General features: G+C 43.7%; 1 protein-coding gene across 2 annotated transcripts in view; it reads right to left on the bottom strand.

The window, feature by feature from the left end:
• The window catches only part of Dcaf1 (DDB1 and CUL4 associated factor 1), a 56,980-nt gene extending 56,204 nt beyond the window's left edge, over nucleotides 1-776 (bottom strand). For both annotated transcript variants that reach the window (XM_055629585.1, XM_055629586.1), the window contains exon 1: nucleotides 661-776. The gene's annotated coding sequence lies outside the window, so the exon portion shown is untranslated. The remainder of the gene's footprint in view (nucleotides 1-660) is intronic.
• Nucleotides 777-21,483: the final 20,707 nt, after the last annotated feature.

Raw genomic sequence — 21,483 nt, 5'->3', positions numbered from 1 at the left:
AGGAAACAGCGACAGGCCCTCGGACCAGGAGCCCGAGAAGGCCGGCCGGCAACCTCAGGGCAGACCAGGCGTCTCGGCACCCGCATACCTCTCTCCCCTTCCACTCTCCACCGCATTGTACAAGTGGGAGGGACTCCCGGAGAGCTCCGCCCCCTCGCCCGGTCCAAGAGCAGGGCGGGTGCAAGTGGGAGGTGGCACCGAGCCGAACGAGGGAAAAGCCCGCCTAGGTGACTGAGGCTGGAGGCGGAGACAACAGTCCGGGAAAAGGGGTCCGTCGTGCGGTAGGGGAAGCAGAACCTCGGCCGGCCGGGAAAAAGAGACCGGGAGGTGACGAGAGAAAGAGCACCTCCTTCAGGTAGAGGCGAGCACGCCCCTGCCCCCAACTCCCGGGCGGAAGAGTTACTCTAAGGAAGCTTCCTTGCAAGAGCGAAGGAAGAACCTGGAGGCCCCGCCCCCGGGCCAGGGACCAGACAGAGGGAAAGTCTGGCCAGGTCCCGGGCCCAGCCTCCCGGGTGGTCGCGCCCGCCCCCTCGCCGCCGGCAGCCTAAGCAGGTGCCGCCCCTCCCCCAGCGCGGCGCCCACTCTCCCGCCCAAGCCGGCCGCGCGCTCGGTCTCCTCGCGCCCCTCCCGATGAGCCGGCTCCTTCCTTACGCCGCTCACCTTCGCGGGCGGCTCCGCCGCTTCTCCCCCGGCCCCTCCAGCGGCCACGGTTCTCACACACCGCCTCTGGTACCGCACTCTCCCTCACTCACACACACAGCGCGACCACGGCTCCTGAGCGGCCCACATATTATGCGTCACTCGCATGCTACGTGCTGTGTGCGCGCGCAAAGTTGGCGCGAGACGCGCAGGCAAGGAGGAGGGGAACGTCGGCGCACGCGGACGAACATCAAAGCGCTCCTGGGAAATGAAGTTCCGCGTTTGAGGGCGGGGGAAGGTAGGGGGGCGGATAGACACACCAGTAAGCCCCTCCCCGACGCATTGGCTTCTGGTATTTGTAGTTTTCTGTAGTAAATGTGAATTGCTGTGTATTCATTGGCTGCTGCCAAAGCCTTAAGGGGAAAAGTGAAGGAGGGAATCGATCTTTTCTAAAGCCCGACCGGCTACAGATGCCTGTAACTTCGTCAGTACTTAACTCTACCCTGAGTCATCGTAAAGGCTCAGTAGTACTCTGATTGCCGCATCAACCCTAGAATACACCAAGGTCAAACAAAGAAAATGCATTTCGCACAGATGTATCAGAAATTACTATACCAGTTAAACAGAAACTCACTGGTTTTCCTTTGTCTTTCTGTTAAAAACATATTCGGGAGGAATTTAAAAAAAAAAAAAAAAAACACTCGTTGCCAGGTATAGGTGGTATTCTATGTGAAGCAGAAAAAGAAAGAAAGAAAAAAAAAGTCCTTCGGCGAAGACTGGACTAATCACGGAGATCATTTAATTCAATTCCTCGATTTTAGAGTTGAAGAAAGTGAAGCTCACAGTGAAGGACTTGCCTAACATTACCAGCCAAAGTGAAGCAGTATTAGAAGGATCCGACTTTTACCCAGAGCACCAATGTGAAGGCTTGGAAGATAAAGATACCTCCACAACTGAGCAGAAACTTGACAAAACCTACCCAGATGTCAGGCCTGATGCAACTCATTATTGCTCTTGGCGTTCTGAGTGAGTTCTGTGCGTTTCCATAGAGTTCTCACAGCCAATACTTTCACGTGGAAATTATTAGCCTCTGTGAGCCTATTGTCATGATCAGATTCTACGGCTGTTAAGCCTGTATCCGCGGAGTGGTGATGGCGGATGCTCTTAATCCCAGCACTTACAAGGTAGAAAAAGGCGGATCTCCGGGTTCGAGCCTGGTTTACATAGTAAGTTCCAGAACAGCCAGGGCTACACAGAGAAACCCTGTCTCAAAAAAAAAAAAAAAAAAAAAAAAAGAAGCCCACCGATCTCTTTTCCTTCCTCATTTGTTTGTGTAGTTTGGAGTAACAGCTGCTCAAGGTACAAATTCTAGAGGATGATGGCAATGCCACAAGACGTGTAACCTGTAATCGCTCCTCTTTCCACAACACAGCTGTCTCCTGTGCTTCTGAAATCTTGTCTCTTATGGTAATGGCCACTATTATTTTATTTGACTTTATAGCAGACTTGAATCAAGTGTTTTAGTTACACCCATTAGTCTCAACACCAGGGATAAGGGCTGTCCTGAACTCACTCTGTAGACTAACTAACTAACTAACTAACTAACTAACTGGCCTCTAACTCACAGTGATATGTCTGCCTTTGCCTCTCGTGTACTGGGATTAAAGGTATGGGCTAGCCAACTTTATGGAGGAGAAATCAGAAGCAGTTAGGCTGAATCAAATGGAGTATTGCTGGGCTTGCTGTCACACACCTTTAATCCCAGCACTTGTGAGGCAGAGGCAGGTAGACCTCAGTGAGTTGGAGGTCATCCTGGTCTATATATTGAGTTCCATGATAGCCAGAACTACATAATAAAAAGAAAAACAAACAAACAAATAAGATATATATTTTGGGTCAGGAGAAGCAGTTAGCATGTAACAGCACTGGCCGCTCTTCCAGAGAACCAGATTTGATCCCCAACACCCACAAGGCAGTTCAAAACCATCTGTAACTTCAGTTCCAGTGGATCAAATACTTTCTTCTGGCCTCCTGGATATCATGCATGCGTACAGTGCTCAACATACATGCAAGAAAAACACTTATACATAAAATAATTTTTAAAATTCTTTTTCTCTTTTCTTTCTTTTTATTTATTTTTTTAAAGACAGACCTTCGCTATGCAGCTCCAGCAGTCCTAAACCTCCCCTATGTAGACCAGCTGTGGCTTTGAAATATCCACCTGCCTCTGCATTCCAAGAGGCAGGTGGATTAAGTACTGTGATTAAGGCTTGTGCCACTGTGCCCAGCTAAATTTTTATCTTTAAAAAAGAAGGAGAAATACAGAGATGGAGTTCACAATACCTACAATACTATTTTAGGCAGCTTTCCTGCCTACCTCCCTGGGCTGTGGACTCAAAATGTAGAGGGATGGGTTCTCTGTGACCCTCCCTAATCCCTTGGATACTTTATCTCTGCCTTAATCAACTCTAAAAAAGCCCTGCTAGGAACCCAGTCTTAATTCATCCAGGCAGTGCTAGTGCATGCTTTTAATTCCAGCACTTGGGAGGCAAGGCAGGCAGAGATCTGTGTTAAATCCGAAGCCAGCCTGGTCTACAAAGTGAGTGCAGGACAGCCAGGACTGTTACACAGAGAAACACTATTTACAGAAACAAAACCATTTAAGTCCAGTTCATCAAAGTGGGAGTCAGTGCCTCATTCTGTCACCAGATGGCACTCTCCACTTTGAGAACCCAGTGTGGGGGGGTAGTGGGTTGGTGGTGGTCCTAAGGGCCATCAAAGAGGGGATTGGGGGAAACTAAATCCAGGACATTGAGTAAAAGAGCAGAACTACAGGGCCTGTCTAGGAGCAACTCCCTCAAGAATCTCCACCATGGTAGGCAGTGGTGGTACACACCTTTAAACTCAGGAGGCAGAGGCAGGGGGATCTCTGTGAGTTTGAGGCCAGCGTCATCTACAGAGCAAATTCCGGGACCTGTCTCGGGGAAAAAAATCATCTCCACCCTAAACTGGAGGTGGCAGTGCAAGCCTTCAATCCCAGTACTTGAATGGAGAGATGGGGATCAGAAGATGTAGAGGAATTTTAATTCAGAGAATGGTTGCTCTGGCAAGAAATCCCATCCAAAGACCTTCTAGGTCAGTGTGATCGGGCTGGAATACAAACACGCCTTTAATCCAGGAGGCAGAGGCAAGCAGATCTGAGTTCAAGAACACCCTGGTATAGAGCAAGTTTCAGGTAAAGAAAAGCTTAAGTCCAGGCATAGTGGTAGATGCCTTTAATCCCAAACAATGAAGAAGTTAGTTTGTAGAAGGAAGCACGCATGTTTGAAAGTGATACCTGTCTGGAGAGATGGCTCAGAGGCTAAGAGCATTGTCTGCTCCTCCAGAGGTCCTGAGTTCAATTCCCAGCAACGCCACTGTGGCTCACAGCCATCTACACTGGATTCGCATGCCCTCTTTCGGTGTGCAGGTGTGCATGTGTGCATGCAGATAGAGCAGATGACTGCAGTCATCTACATAAAATAAATAAAATCTTTTTTAAAAAAGGAAAAAAAGTGATATCCAATTAAGTGGCAGAAAAAGTGACAAATCAGAGAAAGATTTGACAGAATAGGATACGACCAGCTCTCTAAGAAGAGAGAGAAAAGGGAAGCTACTTAATGGGCAATTCGAGAAGAGAGGAGGCAGTTTTGCCTGGACAGCTTTACAGAGAGGTTGAATGAGAGCACAAGCTAGACACAGGTGAAAACAGAACGTTTAACAAGCCAGAGAATGAGAAGGAACCAGGATATTAGAGCAAATTGTTGAGTTAGCTTGAAGCCAAGCAGAGCAATTGAGAGGCCGAGAGAAAAGCCAGATTGAGTAAGTCAGCTGGGAGAGGAGTTTGAGCCAGAAAAGCTGAGTTGTACTAAGCAGCCCAGAGTTCAATAATAACAAGAAAGGGTGAACTTATTCAGCAGTAAGTCTCCAGAGAAACCCTGTCAAAAAACAACAACAACAAACAAGATTGGCTGGTAGGCAAATCTGAAGTGCCTTTTTTTTGTTTGGTTGTTTGGGTTTTGGTTTTTAAGACAGGGTTTCTCCGTGTAGACCTGGCTGTCCTGGATTCACTTTGTAGACCAGGCTGGCCTTGAACTCAGAGAGATCTTCCTGCCTCTGCCTCTGCCTCTGCCTCTGCCTCCCTAGCACTAGGATCAAGGGTGTGCGCCACCACCATCTGGCTGAAGTGCATTTTCTTAGTTATTGATTAATACTTGGAGGGTCCAGCCAATTGTGGGTAGTGCTACCCCTGAGCTGGTGATCCTGGGTGCTATAAGCAAGCCATAGGAGAGCAAGCCATTAAGCAGTGTTTCTCCATGGCCTCTGCTCGTGTTCTTGCTTTCATGTTCCTGCCATGATTTCCTACCCTGGCTTTTCTCAGTGATGGACCTATATGCTGTAAGATGAAATAAACACTTTTCTCCCTGTTACTTTTTGTTAGGGTGTTTTACCACAATAAAAAGCTAAAATTCTGTTGTTCTCTTTTACCAGCTCAGGGACTTTAAGTTACTTCATTTCTCTTGAGCTTCATTTTCTTTTTCTGGTTGAAACTATGGTTTTCTCTTTTCCAGCCCTGTCATTAGAGTTAAGTGTAAAGTGCTTAACCTGTTATGCATTAAGTACCAGATCCCTAATTCACAAAACCTTAGCTCTGGTTGGATACTTTGCCCTTTTGATGACTACAGAGGAGTGCAGACTTTTCATATTTAAATAAGAAATTAGTTCCTTCTCAGAATAATCCTAGAGCACATTTTCAGCAGCCCTGGACAGTAGTAGAATAGCCACTTTCTTTTGAGGAGAAAGTGGATTTTGAAACAAGATCTAGGGCTGGAGAGATGGCACAGAGGTTAAGAGTGCTGTCTGCTCTCTTCCTAGTGATCCTGAGTTCAATTCCCAGCAACCACATGGTAGCCCATAAACATCTATACTGGGATCTGATGCCCCATTCTGGCATGGAGGTGTACATGCAGATAGAGCACTCATATACATAAAATAAATCATTTTTTAAAAGACAAGAAACAGGATCTCACATAGCCTCCCAGACCGACCTTAAGTTTGTCCTAGATTAGATATAAATATATATATGTATGTATATATATATATATATATATATATATATATACACACACACACACAACACACACACACACAAACACACACAGAGAGAGAGAGAGAGAGCGCCAAGGATGACTTTGAACTCCTCTTGCCTCTACCCCACAGAGTTCTGGGATTACAGGGCCACACCTAGCACGGTATAGTAGCCCCTTCTTGGCCTGTTTCTCCACTCTTTGTTCTAGCAAAGGACTAAAAATAATAGAGTCAGAGAACAGAAGAAAGAAGGCCTTCTCTGGGCTTTCTCACCATTGAAAGCCATATATCTAACCAAAGCTGAAGGACAGTAAAAGCCAAGGAGTCTTTTGGATGTGAAACTAGACATGTTCACTCTTCCCACAAACCAGCCCATTCATACTGACTTCCTGTTGGGTTGCTGTCTATATTTGGAATTTTAGCCTAAAGCACACTTAAACTCCTTCCCTGGGATTCACTGGCAGAAGAGTCCTGTAATCAGAGAAGAGGCCAAAGGGCGTGGCCAGAGATAATATACACAGACCATTCTTCACAGTGTGCTTTTCCAACACAAGATAGAAACGGTAGCATGATGGGGCCAAGTGTCCTTCAGGTTCTCGCCCATCCCCACTCTGCCCTACTTGATCCCCTAAGTGAAGTTATCAGTGATCATGCCACTGACTCTCTGGAGTTTTGCCCATCCCAAAAATCATGCTCCAGGTGCAGGTTTGGGAGGGGGAGGGGGTACAGGAAAGGTTAGAAGCAATCATCCCAGCGTCTTTAGCCTCAGGTTCCTTTAAGAGGGAAGAGCAGTCAAGTTGACATCAAACAAGCAATGCAAGCCTGGCCTTTAAGATCCCAGAAGACCTTTGGATTATTGACAAATAAGCTTGTAGCTTTAAGATTTCCACAGAATGCAGGAAATCACTGGTCTGACCCATTGGGAACTGCTCTGGGGTCTGAATGGGCAGATCCTACGAAAGATACGAAAGATTCACACCATCGGTTCTTTCATTTCAGGAGCATAGCGATGTCTAATGAGAAGAGCCTGCTCTTACCTGGTCTCCTCCTTCCTCCTCCATCCCATTTAGAGAGCACTCTGGTTACCATCAGAGTAACCACCTCCTATCTCTCTACAGGTCTAGCTTTTATGAACCTGGATCCCTGAGATATTGCCAAATATAGCCTAGAGTACCCATTCGGGCTCGGAAGCCAAACCATTGAAGAGAGAGCTTGCTGGGTGCAGAGGATATCCTGGGCTCTTACCGTAGGGACAGCTCTTCTTCATTCCCTAATAGGTGGGGGAGTGTATCTCTATGAAAAGTCACATGATGTTCCTGAGAGGCACCCCTTCTGCTAGGGTCCTATTCACTGGGTTCAGACTTGTCACAAGAGATTTTTGTGAAGTCACAAAGCTGACTCCCTCTCCACACAGTGCCAAGGACCAGGACAATCAGGAACCAAATGGACATGATTTATTGAAAGGAAAAACTTCAGAAAACAGACTTTGGATTGAAGAGGGAAACGTGGAGCCTGAAAGAACCCACTGGAACAGCCACAGTTTGAAGTGGGTGAGGGGATCTGTCAGAGACCTGAGTTTGAAGACAGTGTCTCAGGTTTCATCAGTAACTGCTAGGAACTTGGGGTTATGGTCCTTACTTGTGTGTCTCTCTCCTGAGGCTCCTTCGAGGGACCCTTTCCCCAAATGAATACATATAATTAGGATCCTGATTACCAGCATTCAGGGTGTTCCATGGGAAAGGGAAGTTTAAACCTTTGACCCAGAACCAGTTCTTCCCATTAATGAGATCCGTCTGTGATGATCAATTTGTTTGGCCTGCTTCCTGGGCAACCATGGGCTACCATATTGTGCTACACTGAAAAGCAACTTTGCTGGAGATGATAGTGTATGCCTATAATCCCAGCATGTGGAAGATAGAGGCAGGAGGACCAAAGAGTTCAAGGTCAGCCTTGAATGGAAAAAAAAAAAAAAAAAAAAAGGAAAGGAAAGACATGACTACTAAAACCTCAGACCAGGCTAAACCACCGAGAGCCTGTTCAAGAAAAAGGGTGGAGATGAAAGAAGGGAAGAAAAATAAAGAAATCTTGGTGGCCTTTGAGTTCTGTTATTTACCTGCTTGACTACTCCAAGTAAAAAAGACTGTTGGCAGAAGAAATGAGTGCCCAGCACCCACTCCAAAATGTACAGACTTAATTCTTGAAGAGCCAAGCAGAGCAGAAAATAAAGTGAGAGAGATTGCTTCATTCTACAAAGAGTGGAAAGGTAGCACTGCTGTGGAGGTTTAATGTAGGTTTAAATGTAGGTCATGACGGGAGCCACTGAGAGAAACATGTTTTAGAAACAAATAGGAGGGAGGGAGGGTGGGATTGGGGGGGAATGAGGGAAGGGGCTACAGCTGGGATACAAAGTAAATAAACTGTAACTAATATAAAAAATTAAAATTTAATTAAAAAAAGAAACAAATAGCCTCGAAATGGTGCATGCCTTTGATTACAGCACTCAGGAGGCAGAGGCAAGTGGATCTCTCAGTTTGAGGCCAGCCTGGTCTACAGAGTGAGTTCCGGGACAGCCAAGGCTGTACAGAGAACCCCTGTCTAGAAAAACCAAAAAAGCAAACTAAAATAAAATTTCAAAGGCTGGAGAGACAGCCCAAGTACTTGACTTGAGTGCTTGCAGCTCTTCCAGAGGACCTAAGTTCAGGTTCTAAGCACCGGTATCGGGCATCTCACAACCGCCTGTAGCAAAAACTCCAGGGGATCCAGTACCACCTTCTGGCCTCCATTGGTACCTAAAGATGTGTGACAGATGTGTACACATAAATAAAGATAAAATTTGCAATGAATAAAATTATATGTTTCAATTTAGGATTCATGAGCCCGCTGCTCTGTACATCACCCATACCGTTTGTACCTTGAGGGAGGAAGTGTAGCACATTGTGGACACTACCGACCCCGCCTTCACCTGGCTCTCTGCTCCCGACTTTACCTCCTACAGGTTTTGAAATCAGCACTTCCTATTTAGTGCCTCAAAGTTCACAATGTTTCGTTTCATTGCCACGGCAATGATAACACACAGGACTTTGCACGTGTTGAGTGAAGCACTCTACGCTGGGCTATATATGCAGCCTCACACAGGAGGCATAAAGTCAGGAGCACGAGCTACTTCTCTGTCCAGGAAACAAGGGATAGCAGTCAGTCTTTTTCTAGATATCTGACTGTGCTCTGTGATCCCTGTAGGCACCTGAATTGTCCTTGTTGTGTCCCCACCCCCACTACTGAAGATGAACCCAGGGCCTTAAAGCCAGGCAGGTGCTCAACCAACTGAGCTATAGCCACAACAGTCCTTTTCCTCTTTTGGATGTAGGAAACATGATTTCATGAGGTGTCTAAAGATGTCCATATTGAAAACAAACCCTGTCCATTTTCTTTTCCCCTAGATGCAAATCAGAAGAGACACAGACAGGTTAGACTCCCTACTCCACAAGTTAGACATGTCTGGATTCCAGAAGCTTTTGTTCCAAAGAATAAATGAGAAGTTAATGGCCTTAATTCATTCTAAGGAGAGCAGAGCTGTAGTGGAGTGGACCTTATTACAGAAATAGAGAGCTTCATGGCAGCTGAAGGAGAACACTGCTTTGCCCTTTTGTCTGCAAAGGCAGGAGAAAGAGAAACAGACAATCCTCAGGGCCAAACACAAACCAGAATAGGACAGTGTGGTTGTGTGAATGAGAATGGCCCCATAGGGTCACATGTTTGAATAATTGGTTCCCAGTTGGTGGAACTGTTTGGGAAGGATTAGGAGGTGTGGTCTTATTGGAGAAGGTGTGTCACTCTAGGAGGGTGGTTCCAACCCCCCCACACACACACCACTATTCCGAGTTAGTCTCTCTCTGCCTCATGCTTGCGGAGGAGTGCTACTTACTGTTTGCTATCAATGGTTTGCTCAACTTGCTTCCTTATATAACCCAGGACTAGTACTTTCCAAAGCTTCTCCCCATCAAGCATTAATCAAGAAAATGACCCACAGATATGCCCACAGGCCAATCTAATAGATGCATACCTATAATCTGAGCACTTTGAAGGTAGAGCCAAGATCAGGAGTTCAAGGCCAGCCTAGGCTACACACAGAGTACATAATACACTGTTTCCCAAAATAAAATGTTCATAATATTGTCAAAACTCATACTGAGTATAATAGGAAGAGTGAGCCCAATGTAGATTGTGAACTTTAGATAATAGTGCTATGTTTATGCAAGTTCATTATTTTTTAAAGAACAAAAATTTTGAGGCAAGGTCTCATGCAGCTAAGCTGACCTCAAACACATCATGTAACCTGAATGAAAAAAAAGAAGAACGGAAGGAAGGAAGGAAGGAAGGGAGAAAGAAAGAAAGAAAGAAAGAAAGAAAGAAAGAAAGAAAGAAAGAAAGAAATTAACTGGGTGGTGACGGCACATGCCTTTAACCTCAGCTCTTGGAAGGCAGAGGCAAATGGATCTCTGTGAGTTTGAGAGCAGCCTCATCTACAAAGTGAGACCACAGGACAACCAACACAGAGAAACCCTGTCTCAAACAAACAAAAAAGAAAGACAGAAAATAGTAAAAAAAGAAATGACATGACTACTCCTAGGTATGGTGGAGGAGAAAGTTTATTACAGATGAAAAGGAGAGCAATAGCCAGAGGCCAGGGTAGACATGACCCTGAATCATGTGAGCATGGGGGTAGGAGAAGGGAGAGGGAAGAGAAGGGAACCAGGTACAGCGGCCAAGGTAACAAAAAAAGCGGGTAATGAAAAGGTCTGGGTTATGTAGGGAACAGCCTCTGGGGAAAGGGCGGCCCAGTTTGGGGTAGAGGAGGAGGTATGCCAGCCAAACCCCAAAACAGGTAGGAACTGAAGGATGCTGGAAGAACCTGGCAGCTAGGTCAGCACTGATATGTTAAATAGGCACCTCAGCCATTTGTTCTAGGCTTTGAGGCTTAACATAACCTTGGACTACCTTGAACTTCTGACCCTCCTACCTCTGGCTCCCTAATTCTGGGAGTCTAGGAGGCACTACCATGTCCTGGTTTGTGCGGTCCTGGGGACCAATCCTAGGATTTGGTGCACACTTAGCAGCATTTTGCCAACTTAGCTACATCCCTGTTTCATCAGTTCTAATAATTTTATCATGATGGCGTACTTAGTCGTGTTTTTCTAGCATGGAGAATTCGATCCACAACAGTCAAAAAATTTCATTGAATGCAAGTAAAATGTCTCAGCAGGTAAAGGTACACTCACTAAGCCCAGTGACCGGAATTTGACCCATGGGACTCGCATATTGGAAGGAGAGACGTGATTCCCACAATTCGTCCTCTTATCTTAACATGTTTGCTGTGGTGGATATGCAGGTGTGTGGAGGCACACACACAAAATAAAAAATAAATCATGTTTTGTATTCTGTTCATTTTTTTAAATTTTTTAAAGACAAGGTTTCTCTGTGTAGTCTGTGTAGCTGTAGACCAGGCTGGCCTTGAACTCACTGAGATCTACCTGCCTCTGCCTACTAAGGTGCACACCACCACCACCCAACTATAAATAAATAATGTAATTTAATTTTTTTTTCAGATAATGCAAAGGCTGAGAGTTCTGTTGTAAAATGCTTGCCTAGCCTGCTTGATTCCCTTGGTTTGATTCCCTAGCACTATATAAAACATAACAGATACAAATGTACTATTATAGTGCAGAATGTTAAAAATGGGAAAGATATCACATGTATGGGAGCAAAGAACGATACATTTTGATAAATTCTTCTCTTGACCTAAAATGGCTTTGAAATTATATACATGTGTGTATGTATGTAATTAAATATATATATGAATACAGAGACAAGACCCCACCCCATGGATATGCATAGATCATATGCAAATTGAGATTGCCACCTGTGTTTGTTTCTCCCTCAGGGTAGCCAGGCCCACTGCGCACCAGACTGGGCTAGAGAGAGTGAAGCTTATCTGGGCGCTGCTGAGTGCAGAGTGCAGTTCAGGGACTCAACTTTGTGACACCAGGTTGAGAGGGGGGAGGTAGCCAGCTCCTGCTGTCCTCACATTAGAGGTTTCTGAGTTGAAGCTTCCTTGACCCTTCCACCATAACCCTGGGCCCTTATGGTCCCACAGCTAGTTGTCATTGTCATCGTCAACAGCTATGTTGGGAATGGGTTGTTATTGGACCAGAGCCTGGTTGGTAGTGACTTTTGCAAGGTTGTTTACTTGTTGCTTTAGAAACTGGATGATATGGAGCCAGGAGGAGGAGGAGGAGAAGGAGGAGGACCCCAGTGGCCAGTATGGAGCCAAGGAGGAGAAGAAGCCAAGCCCCCAGAGGGTTTGATTACCAAGGTGTGGAGGTACCTGGGGCACAGTGAGCTCAGAGATCTAGCCAGAGATCCTTAAGCACCTGTATGTTTTGTTCTATTAGCCCAGATTCATTAACACAGACACAGCATCCCTCCCCGATAATACAACATAAGTTCCTCCATGTTCAACTGTCAGCCGTCACGAGCTCTCCAGTTCTGGAGAGCAACCTCCACTAGGGAGGTGATTTGTTGCTGAAGGGACTCGAGACAGTCTATGGTGGAAGCCATGGCCTGATCAAGCTTGTCCTGGAAGCTGCCAACCAGGTGTTGTACCTGGTGCTTCTGCCATCCAAGCTTTTGGAGGTAACATTGTAGAGAGGAAAAAAAGGTAACATTGCAGGTACATTTCTGCATTAACACATGTATGGAACGGGTGGTGTGCACAGATCAGCTAGTGATTCTCTGCGTGTTTGAGCAGGTAGGTGAAAGGCATGGGCCAACCTTGTAAGTCCGTTTGGACTGTGTAACCAATCTGGAATATAAACCTCCATGCATGCCATATGAAAGGATGGCATGCAATAGTAAGTAGCCAAAAAGATCAATTGCCTTCTGCAGAGACATTCCTGTCTCAGACATTCTCCCCAGCTGTTTTACGTAAGGGGAATCAGCAATGTCACCTGTTTGGTTGTTCTTCTGGGTCTCTTTTTTCATGTCTGCAGTCAAGATTTTTAAGAGGGCTTCCTTGGTGGAATCTGATCTTAATTTTGAAGGGATCCACAGATTTTGCTTCCTGCTGAAATGAGAGCAAAACCTCTTCTCCGACACTACACATTTTCTGATTTCCATTCTGAGGTTAAATGTATTTAAAGCATATAGGCTGGTTTAATCCAGTAACAGCTGAGTGACCTGCCTCGTTGACATCTAAAAATTTCTGAGGTCAATAAAGCTTGATTTAATTTATCTCTGGGAGGCCTTGTATCCTCCTTTTGTTTTATGAGCATTTACTTGAAGGTGCAGTTAGATCTTTTAAAATTGCTTGACCTAGAATATGGTAAGGTATGCCAGTAACATGTTCCACGTTGTTATTGGATACATATGCTAGAGCACAGTCAGTTTTAATTTGTAAAGAGATCCCCATGACAGCCATTACTTCTATCAATAACATGTTTATAACAGAATCGGTCTCTTTAGAACTCAAAGCAGAAGCCCATTGAAATTCTGGGTAGGTATCAATTGTATGATGTACAACAAACTTGAATTTTTTTTTAATTCTGCAAAATAAAATACCTGCATCAAATTTTATTTTATTTATCTTTTGCTACCTTTAGAGTTACTTCCAGCAGGTAATGAAACTTGATTGTATAAAGAACAAGTAGGATAATTTTGTATAATTTTCTTGACTTGTTGCCAGGTTATAGAAATTTTTTTTATTTAAACCTCTAATACTAACGATGTCTTTTATAAAAATTTGAAGCTATTAATTGTAGTTGTATAAATAACAAAGTTAATTTTGAATCATCTGGAATAAGTTTAGTAGTTTCTATATGTAAAACAACTTTTTTGCATATTGAGAGTCAGTAACTATATTAAGAAATTTTGGAAACTCTAATAGAACCATGAAAATAACATATAGCTCTGTTTTTGAACTGAAGCACAGGGACTTTGAATTACTTTATTTATATTTCCTGATTTATAACTTATCATTTTTGTGTAAAATGTTGGGGCTTTAGAAATTGGTGTTTCTCTCATTATAGGAGGAAGAATCCAATTCTTTTTATAAACTGAAGTCATTTGCTTTTGTGATATTTGTTGTTAATCTCTCCCAAAAATGTATTGCGAGTTCTTTGTCAGTCTTCATCAGATGCCCACAGTGAGGTAATCTCAGCACTAGCATAAGGCATTACAATCTCTGCTGGGTCTGGTTCTACCAATTAACAAAGTTCCATTCCTTCTTTTATAGTCAATTTTGAAACCTTTTTAAATATAGGGGGTTTTTTTTTAAAGTTTTATTTACTATGTATATAGATCTCATTACAGATGGTTGTGAGCCACCATGTGGTTGCTGGGAATTGAACTCAGGACCTTTGGAAGAGCGGCGGTGCTCTTAACCTCTGAGCCTTCTCTCTACCCCTTATATAGGTTTTTAATTGTTTTATTCTGTTTATGTGCTTAAAAACATCTATTTAAGATACATTTTTTTTTCTGTATAAGAATTCCTGTGGGAGAATGAGTAGAAGGTAAAAACGACCAAAACACAATCAAGTTCTGGACCTGAATGATCCACATGTGCCTCCTGTAATTTTGTTTCCATTGAAGCCAGTTCTTTTTCAGCATCAGCTGATAATTTCCTTGGACTATTAAAATCCTGGGCCATTAAGGTCCCAGGTGAGATAACGGACAGAAAGGGCTTAAGTTTGCCCAGATGAGTTTTCTTTCACGAGGATGGGTACCTGAACTTGGAATGCAGGTGTTAGTATTCTGTACAAAGACCCTCAGCCCTGCATAAACTGTGTGTAGTGGTATGTGCCTGTAGTCTCAGCAACACTCAGGAGGAGGCAAGGAGGATCAGAAACACAAGATTGCCCTTAACCCTTTGTCAATTTGATGCCAGCCGGAGATATCTGAGACCCTGTCTCAAAAAAACAAAACAAAACAAACAAACAAACAAACAAACAAACAAAATGGGGGTGTAGAGGTGCTTACCTTTAATCTCAGGCAGAGTTGGGTGGATCTCTATGAGTCTGAGGTGAGCCTGGCATACTGTCTTAGTTTGAGTTTTTATTGCTGTGAAGAGACACCATGACCACGGCAACTATTATAAAGGAACACAATTAAGGCTGGCTTATCGTTTCAGAGTGTGTAAGACCTCGAAGCCCGCCTCCACAGTGACACACTTCTTCCAACAAGTCCACACCTCCTGATAGTGGCACTTAAACACCTGCATTTATGGAAACCATCCCTATTCACACCACCACACATGCATAGTAAGTTCCAGGACAGCCAGGACTATGTAGAGAGACCCTGACTCAAGCAAACAAACAAAAACATGAAATAGGATATTACCAGACATTGTGGTACACACCTGTAATTTCGGCATTAGGAGATGATGAGTTTGAGGCCAGTTGGGACTATATGGTAAGACCCCTTTTCTTTTTTACTTTTTTGTTTTGTTTTTGAGACAGGGTTTCTCTGCGTAGCTCTGGCTGTCTGGGACAGCATGCTCTACAGACCAGGTTGGCCTCAAACTTACTGAGATCTGCCTGCCTCTGCTTCCCAAATTCTGGGATTAAAAGCATATACCACTACCTCCAGGTTTAATATCATTTTTCAAAAGAAAGAGACAGACAGATAGACCACAGATACACACACAATCATTTTGCTGCCTAGGCTGGCCTAGAACTCATGGGCTCAAGCAATCCTATCTCAGCCTGCCAAGTAGTTAGGATTACTGGTCTGTGCCACTGCACCATGACGGTTTTTTGTTTTATTGCCCTCTCTGACCTATGTTTCCTCTCAGCTGCTACCGTGGGAGGGAAATCCAGAGAACAACCCTTTCTCTCAGTGTGCTGAAGCAGCAGAGTCTTTGTCATTAGCTCAACTACAGGGCTTAACTGGTGCTGTTGCAAGCCAGGCCTCTGGGAACAATCACTGCTCTCTATCAGGACCAGGGCTCTCTGCTCTCTGAAAGCAGACATCTGAAAGGCAATGGGCACCTACCCATTTTATGTCATCTCATGCCCAGTGTTATGGCTGGAATATGAAATAATCCCTTAGTCTCCTGTATTCATCCTTAATTAATTAGTGATTGAACCGAAGACACATTGTTCTATCATGCTCTCCTGGCCTCACATCTGAATGGGTGGGTTGTGTTATACAGAGTAGGATGAAGCTAGACACAGGGGTCTAAAAGTGTAATTGCAGAAATCTGGAGGCTGAGGCAGGGGTAGCATGAGTTCTAGGCTAGCTTGGACTGTACAGTAAGACCCTGTATTGAACAAAGTAGAAAGGGAAGAAAGAAGAGCAGGAAGCACATTTGTTTTTTATTCTAACTCAGGTGGTGGCTGTGTATTTTCCCTATTGGCTGGAATTCGATCTCACAATCTTATTATGTAGTCCGAAAAGAATTGTGACTCTCCACACCAAATGGAGGAGGGGGAAGGGGGAAAAGATTACTGCTCCGGCACGCCTTTAATCTAGCACTGGGGAGGCAGAGGGAAGCAGGTCTCTTTAAATTTAAGGCCAGCCTGGTCTACAGAGTGAGTTTCAGGACAACCAGGACTGTTACACAGAGAAACCCTGTCTCAAAAAATAAAACAAAACAACAAAAAGATCACTGCTCTGAGCCGTCAAAATTCTGGAATGGAGCAGTGGGCATTTATGTAAATGAAGGTGAAAAGGATTAAAACATTTGCATTAAAGTCTTACAAGGTAGGGGAGATAAAATGCTTGTACTTCCTTGTCCTAAACACAAACTTTATAGTATTTAAAAATACTACAACTTCTGTTTGATCTCACACTATGTAGCTAGGGCTATCCTTGAAATTTTAGTCCTCCTGCCTTAGCATCATGAGTGGTGAGTGCTAGGATTATAGGTATATGCCACCATACCCAGACTTAACGTTTGCATACTGTGTAACCTTGGCTGACCTAGAAATTCACTCTGTAGATCAGGTTGGCCTCAGACTTTCAGAGCCCTATCTGCCTCAGCCTCCTGAGTGCCGAGATCAAAGCTGGCTGTGCAAACTCTTTTTTTAATTTTTTTTTTTTTTTATACAGGGCTTCTTTGTATAACTTTGGCTGTCCTAGACTTGCTTTGTAGACCAGGCTAGCCTCAAACTCACAGAAATCCACCTGCCTCTGCCTCTCTGAGTGCTGAGATTATAAGCATGCGCCACCACACCCAGCTGCAATCTTTTTTTAACATGTTATTAAATTCAATTTGCCAATATTTATTGAGGTGTCTTTTTTTTCTTTTCTCTTTCTTTCTTTCTTTCTTTCTTTCTTTCTTTCTTTCTTTCTTTCTTTCTTTCTTTCTTTCTTTTTGAGACAGGATTTCTCTGTGTAACCTTGGCTGTCTTGGAATTCACTCTGTAGACCAGGCTGTCCTGGAACTCACAGAGATTCACCAGCCTCTGCCTTCCGAGTGCTGGGATTAAAGGCGTGTAACATCACTGCCTGGCTGGATTTTTGTTTTTCGTCTGTATTCCTCAAGAGAACATGGGTGTATAGAGGTTTTAGTTTATTTATTTATTTATTTATTTTGGACTTTGTTTTTTTGTAGCCTTATTGGGTTTTAGTTTCAATATAATATTGGCTTTGCTTGCTTGCTGATTGTTCTCCATAAAGTTGTCCTTTGACCTGTACATTTGAGTCATGGGACTTGTCACCACACACAATACACACACGCACTTTATATATGTGTACACATTAATGATAAAAAGTTGTTAAAAATTAAACTGAAGGAATTTTAATTTATTGGTGTAGAGTCTATTTAATTTATTGGTGAAAGTTTATTTACTATCGGAGTCTCCACTACTGTCTCCCAAATGTTGGGGTTATAGGTATGTTCTACTGTGTCCGGTTTTATTTACCTTTTTTTTAAATAGTATTTTTTTTTTTCAAGACAGGGTTTCTCTGTGTAGCCTTGGCTGTCCTGGACTTGCTTTGTAGACTGAGCTGTCCCCTGTCCTGCTTGGCTTGTAGCAGCCAGATGTTTTGGTCAGGTTGCTTCCACCAAGCCTGACGGAAGCAAGGATGGCATGCTCTGGTAGATCCTGCCACAGGGGGATTCCATTCAAGCCAGGCATTGGTTCTCCAATCTATAGGTTGTGAGTTTATATTAACATGAAGACAGATGCTGGAGCAGCTCACTCGGGCACTGCCGAGGGGCTTCCAACATTGGCTCAAGCTCCATAAATCTCTCTTGGTCCTTTCTCTCCATCTTCAGAGAAATGACAGAAGGACAAACTTCTTTGAGATGTCTAGTGTATGTAGCTGTTCATCTGAAGTCACTAGACCAGCAGTTCTCAACCTTCCTAATTTCATGACCCTTTAATACAATTCCTCATGTTGTGGTGACCCTCAATCCTAAAATTACTTTTTTCTGCTACTCCATAACTGTAATTTTTCTACTGTTATGAATCATAATGTAAATATCTGTTTTCCAATGGTCTTAGGTGACCCCTGTGAAAGGGCAGGTCAGACTACAAAGGGGTTATGGCCCCTAGGTTGAGAACCATGGCACTAGGCTATACAGCTTTTGAATGAAGTGTTTATTTATCTGCTGTAATCTAAAAGGGATGTAACAAAATCCACTTTTCAGAGCTAGAGGGATGGCTCAGGAATCAAGAACACATGCTGCTTCCTCAGAGGACCTGCATTCAGTTTCCAGCACCCAGGTTGGTGGGTCACAACTGTCTGTAATTCTAGCTTCAGAGACCCTGATACTCTCGCCTCTGCATGTACCTGCACACATGCCTCATACACACATACATGCTTATCCATAATTTAAAATAAATCTTAAAAATGGGATTGGAGAGATGGCTCAGCAGTTAAGAGCACTTGTAGCTCTTGTTGAGGGCCTGGGTTCAATTCCCAGCATCATCAGTAATGGTGGTTCTTGGGAATTTGATGACCTCTTCTGACTTCAGAGGCAACCAGGAATGCACCCAGTACACATACGTCCATGTAGGCAAAACACTCATATATATATAATAAAGAAACAAATCTTTAAAATGTTTAAGTTAAAAACAAACAAACAAACAAACAAACAAACAAAGACATAGTTAGGTAGTGGTAGCGCACATCTTTTATCCTAGTACTCAGGAGGCAGAAGCAGATGGATCTCTGAGTTCAAGAGCAGCCTGGTATACAAAGCAAGTTCCAGGACAGACAGGGACTACACAAAGAAACCCTGTCTCTAAAAACAAACAAACAAAAACCCTAGGAGTGTTCACGCATGGTGTACTAGCTCACACTTTTATAATGCCTATGCTCAGAAGACTGGGACAGGAGGAAGGATCGTAGTAAGAGTTGAGCCTGGGTTACATGGTAAGTGCCAGGCCAGACTGGCCAGTAAATGAGATACTGTGAGAAAAAAAAGGGGGGGGGGGAGGTGGGAGTGGAAGAAATGAAGTGAGAAAGAAGCAGAAACATCAAACAGAAATAGAAAATAGCCACACAGCCAAAAGGAAAACCACAAAACCACAAAACCCTGACAATTCTTTTGTTGTTTTGCTTTTTTTTTTTTTTTAAAGCTCAAGGACAATTTTATTAAAGGTTAAAAAAAATTAAAAAAAAAAAAACACTCCAAAGTGCAAATCTTGGCAGCTGCCAGAAGGAGGGAGATAAAACAGAGAAAAAGTCATTCCATTTGAGTTAAGCCAGCATGGTGTTAGCCACATGGAGGAGAGAGGAAGATTAGAGAAAAGGTTAAAAAAAAAAAAAGCCAAAGTCTCAGAGAATACATACATATTTAGGCTCTGACCAGCATCAGGAAGAAGGTGAAAAAAGACCCTGAGAGTTCTGGGATCCCAGATGTGCCATGTGTGTGGCAAAGATTTATTTATTTACTATTTATACTGTGTTCTGCCTGAACACCAGAAGAGGGCACCAGATCTCACTGCAGATAGTTGTGAGCCAGTATGTGCTTGCTGGGAATTGAACTCAGGACCTTTGGAAGAACAGCCAGTGCTCTTAACCTCTGAGCCATCTCTCCAGCCCCCCTAGCTTTTTTTCTTTTTTTAAGACCATGTAGGTAAGAAGAGGAAGTTGAACCCTTCTAGAGCTGGAATTGCAGATGGTTGTAAACTGCCCAATGTGAGTGTTGGAAATAGAACTTGGTCCTCTGTAAGAGCACTACGTGCTCTTAACTACTGAGTCATCTCTCCAGTACCCATTTCCTTTGCTGAGATAGATTCTCACTATGTAGCCCTACATGGGCTGGAAATTGCTATGTAGACCAGTGTGGCCTCAAATTTGTAGCAGTCCATCAGCTTCTGTCTCTGTCTGTCTATCTGTCTATTTGTCTCTCTCTTGGTTTTTCTTGGATTTCTCTGCGTAGCCCTGGCTGTCCTGGAACTCACTCTGTAGACCAGGCTGGCCTTGAACTGATAAGAGATCCACCTGCTTCTGCCTCCCAAGTGCTGGGATTAAAGGCGTGTGCCACCACTGCCTGGCTTCTGTCTCTGCCTCTCTTGAATGTTGGGATTGCAGGCACAAAACATCTTTCTTGTTTTCTGGTGTACTTCTTTCTCTCCTCAGAGCCCAGTCTCTCCCTTGTTACCTTGAGTTTCCTCATTTATGTCACATGGAGAACATTTCTACTCTACCATCTTCCTTCAGAACATAATTACATCTTTATTTTTGCCTCCAACTATGCTCCCCTCCCCAATGCTGTTTGGCTTTCTAGAACCTCCTCATAGTTTTCTTAAAATCAAAAAAGTGAATTAATTAATTCTGTACATGAGTGTCTTGCGTGTCTGTATGTGCACTATATACATGCCTGGTGCTCTCAAAAGTCAGAAGATGGCATTAGATTCCCAGGAACTGGAGTTATATATGGTGGCTGTGAGCTACCATATTTGTGCTGGGAATCAAACCCAAGTTCTCCGCAAGAGCAACAAGTTAGCTTAACTACTGAGCTGTCTCTCCAGCTCTGATCTCCTCATCCTTAAAGGCCCTTCTTTAGCAAAAGCTTATACAAGAGAGCCTCTTTCCCCTTTTTCCCATGGCTCATAATTTATAGCATCCTTAGAGAAATTACCTCACTCAGTTTCATAATCCACACAGGAACTGCCAGGCATGTCCCAGGTTCCAAGTGATCATGTGTCCCACCTACTTTATCCCCAGAGCATCACAGGCCCATTTCAATAATGGTCTTAACATGAATTCATATTAGCTAAATATATTTTCTTTTGTTTTTGTTTTGTTGTGTTTTGAGACAGGCTTTCTCTGTGTAGCCCTGGCTGTCCTGGATCTCACTCTGTAGACCAGGCTGGCCTTGAACTCAGTGATCTGAGTACCTCAGAAAGATCTCTGTTGGGATCAAGTCTGCATCTGTTCTAGGTGTTAAGGATCTTGATAAGATTGTCATTTCTTTGTTTTCCTGAACCTCACAATCTTATGAGAGGAGAGAAATAATGAACAGATTCAGAACAGATACCAGACCTATGGATCTGGTAGCTCGTGCCCGTAATCCCAGCCACTGGCAGGCAGAAGCAGGAGAATTGGGAATTTCTGGGCAGCTTTTTTTTTCTTCCTTTCTTTTTTAAAGCAGGGCTAAGGGTTATGGGTGGGAGCAGGATTTCATGTATGTCAGGATGGGCCTCCCAAAATGAGGTTTGTTTGTTTTTCCAGTCACAGGTTACATAGGGAGACCCTGTCTCAAAA

Source organism: Psammomys obesus, unplaced genomic scaffold (genome assembly GCF_907164565.1).
Source record: "Psammomys obesus unplaced genomic scaffold, mPsaObe1.curated_primary_1811, whole genome shotgun sequence".
NCBI classification, from domain to species: Eukaryota; Metazoa; Chordata; class Mammalia; order Rodentia; family Muridae; genus Psammomys; species Psammomys obesus.
The sequence above is the reverse complement of the archived record's forward strand: the minus strand, read 5'-3'. Positions and strand labels throughout refer to the sequence as shown.